At 44.0% G+C, this 3,303-nt stretch overlaps 1 long non-coding RNA gene across 1 annotated transcript; it reads left to right on the top strand.

The window, feature by feature from the left end:
• Positions 1–262: 262 nt before the first annotated feature.
• On the top strand, positions 263–1,416 carry LOC148114958 (uncharacterized). Its single transcript, XR_015733441.1, has 2 exons — positions 263–296; positions 393–1,416. It is a non-coding gene; the product is annotated as an uncharacterized LOC148114958 (long non-coding RNA).
• Positions 1,417–3,303: the final 1,887 nt, after the last annotated feature.

The raw sequence follows: 3,303 nt of genomic DNA, 5'->3' as shown, positions 1-3,303 counted from the left end.
TCCTCCTCCTCCACTTCTTCCTTTTCTTCTTCCTCTTCTTCCTCTTCTTCTTCTTCTTCTTCTTCTTCTTCTTCTTCTTCTTCTTCTTCTTCTTCTTCTTCTTCTTCTTCTTCTTCTTCTTCTTCTTCTTCTTCCTCCTCCTCCTCCTCCTCCTCCTCCTCCTCCTCCTCCTCCTCCTCCTTCCTCCTCCTCCTCCTCCTCCTCCTCCTCCTCCTCCTCCTCCTCCTCCTCCTCCTCCTCCTCCTCTGCTTTTTTTTCTCATTGCAGCTATGGAGGTTGATGGGAGAAAGTCCCAGGTTTAGAATCAACCCCCTGGAGCTGGAATTTACCCTCCGGCCTTTGAATGGAGTATCCAGGCAGGAACCCACAATTTCAGCAAAAGGGAATAGTAGTTCAACATGGGGTCCAGCAGAGTCACAATCCCGATTAGTTGACATCAACCATCACGCTGAACGCACAGATCCAAAGTACAACCAGCAGGCAGAGCTGGCTGGCTGACTGAAGCAAGAGTCTTACTCAATACCAGAGTTTTTAAACGGTTGGCAGATTTCTTTGCTTTCCCCTCCCACCCCCTCTCTTTTTTGGTCTGGTTTATAAAGCTCAGGATGCTCAGAACAGATAGGAGAAGTAGATGGCACAGCGATTCCCCTCAGCAATAATTGTGTCTGTCGTTTCATGCAAAAACCAACCAGCGGATTCCAAACTTAAAATTTATTCATTGTTTTTTGCCAGACAGTAATTCCAAGCAAACAGACAGCCGTTTCTGGCAACCAGCAGTTGGTGAGAACATTCTGAGGTTTGTAAATGGAGCCTATAATTTGACGATAGACATGTCTTAGTGCTTAGACAGACAGACAGACATTGTTGAGAAAGTTCTGCAGAGAGAGATACAGACCGAGATAAAATTCTCTTTCTGGTTTTCTGCGCCCAGATCTCAGAAGGTAGTGTAGGAATTTAACACCCACCCCCTCTCCTAGGAAAATGAGAGATTTTAGGAAATATTAAAAGGACAGAATATTTCCCCTAAAAGGGTGGCAGAAACTCAGCTTCCCCTGCCCCCACCCCCTTGTCAATGGGCCATTAAGGCCTGGGCCAGTCTATTCTACATAACAAAGATAGGATTAACCCTTTACCCATCTAGCAACAGAACTCACCACATGGCACCTGGGGAGATTGCATCACCCAGCAACGCTCAACCAAGCCTGGGAGACAGACAGCCTACAAAGTTAGCTAAGACCCCGCCCCCTGGGAGTCTGACCACCAATCAGAGTGCATTTCTTACACAGGAACAGAAAGCTCTAGGGTGGGGCCCGGAGAGGGCATAAAACCAAGGCACTCTCAGCATCTCTGCCCTTTTTCTGCTCAGGAACTCAAGCCATGTGATCCTGTTCATCAATAAACCTTCTTTCCAAGCAACTTCCATGAATCCAGTGTCTTTTCCCCCACTTGGAACTGAACCCAGAAGGAATTTTCTTCATTTCTTCCAACAGTAGATGGGGGGGGGGGGGTCTTCACCAGGGCAACAATTTTCTGTGAATGCAACATCTACAAGCCAGCCATGTGGACTCAGACACAATTCACCCAGATTTGTTATTCTTAGCTTGACTTTGAATGGTGGGGTGGGGTGGGGGACAGCTGAATAAACTGAGCATAAAGGATCCCAGAATGGATTATAGGTAGTCCTTGATTTACAACTGGTTGCTGAGCAATCAATTGAGGTTATGATGGACATCCCTTGGGGCGTTCACAACCCATTTCCAAAGTTCCAAAAGCTACGCCCAACTCCTCTTGTGGTCACATGACTGCATTTCAGATGCTCAATGACTAGGTTATATTTTTTAAAAAATTATTTATTTATTTATTTTATTATTCATATTTCTATGCCGCCCACTCTCCGAGGACTCTGGGCGGCTTACACCAGTATACTAAATAGCATATTGGCCCCAACAATCTGGGTCCTCATTTTACCCACCTTGGAAGGATGGAAGGCTGAGTCAACCTTGAGCTGGTGAGATTTGATCCGCTGATCTGCTGAACTAGCAGTCAGCTGAAGTAGCTGCAGTACTGCACACTAACCATTGCGCCACCTCGGCTCTTATATTTATGGCTGTTTGCATGTCACTGTGTTTTATGATTTTTTTTTTTTGCTGAAAACTGACATTTACTTCCAGTTTTTTATGTTTTTTATTAAACATAGTAATCATAATATTTGCTTCTCTCGCTTAACGTATCTTCTTTATTTCACTAATTTTGGTTAAAATAGTCTTATATTTCCCTTTTTCTAACTTCTGTTTTTATTGTTTAACCATTGATAAAATAAGTTCCATGTCATATAATATTCAGTTTGTTCCTTTTCCTTGATTGCTAGTGTTAGTCTATTTATTTCTGCACATTCTAATATTTTCCTAATCACATTTTCATCTGTGGGAATCTCTTCACTTTTCCAATTTTGTGCAAATACAATTCTAGTTGCAGTTAATATATGAATAATTAAATATGCATTCCCCTTATTATATTTTTCGGGTAAAATCCCCAACAAGGATATTTCTGGCTTTAAGTCAATGTGCTGCTTTATCATTTTTTTCCAACCACGTATGTATTTTTGTCCAATACATTTTTGGCTTTGAGCATGTCCACCACATATGATAATATGACCCATGTATCTGGTGGCACTTCCAACATTTAGCATCCACAACTTCTAAAGGCAAGCCATTCCACTGGTTTATTTTTGTCACTGTCAGGAAATTTCTCCTTAGTTCTAGGTCAGAGGTCTGCAATCTTAAACGCTCAAAGAGCAATTTGAACCTGTTTCTCACAGAAAAAAAAAACAAAACACTGGGAGCCACAAAACTTGAATGGGCGTGGCCAACTGCATGTCACTCACTCCCACCCAGTCACATGACCCCCCCCTAGCCACACCTATCCAGCCGATCATTAGGGCAGAGAATCAGTTGTTAAAAAACACCGGGAACCACAAAAACCTTTTCTCTTTCTTTCTTTCTCACTCTCTCTCTCTCTCTCCCCCTTCTCTGTATCTATCTATGTCTCTCTCTGTATCTCTCTCTCTCCCCCCTCTCTCTGTATCTCTCTCTCTCTGTGTATCTATGTCTCTCTCTCCCCCTCTCCCCACTCTCTCTGTATCTTTTGGATTTCCAAGGCCAGGTGGGGAGTGACGGGGAGGGGAGGGTGACAGATGGGGCCAGCCACTGATGGGACAGGGAGCCGCAGCAGAGGGCCCAAAGAGCCACATTCGGCTCCGGAGCCATGGATTGCTGACACCAGTTCTAGGTAGCTTCCCTCCTT

The sequence above is a fragment of the Pantherophis guttatus genome, chromosome 3 (genome assembly GCF_059756535.1).
Source record: "Pantherophis guttatus breed Tessera chromosome 3, ASM5975653v1, whole genome shotgun sequence".
Lineage (NCBI taxonomy): Eukaryota > Metazoa > Chordata > Lepidosauria > Squamata > Colubridae > Pantherophis > Pantherophis guttatus.
The sequence above is the reverse complement of the archived record's forward strand: the minus strand, read 5'-3'. Positions and strand labels throughout refer to the sequence as shown.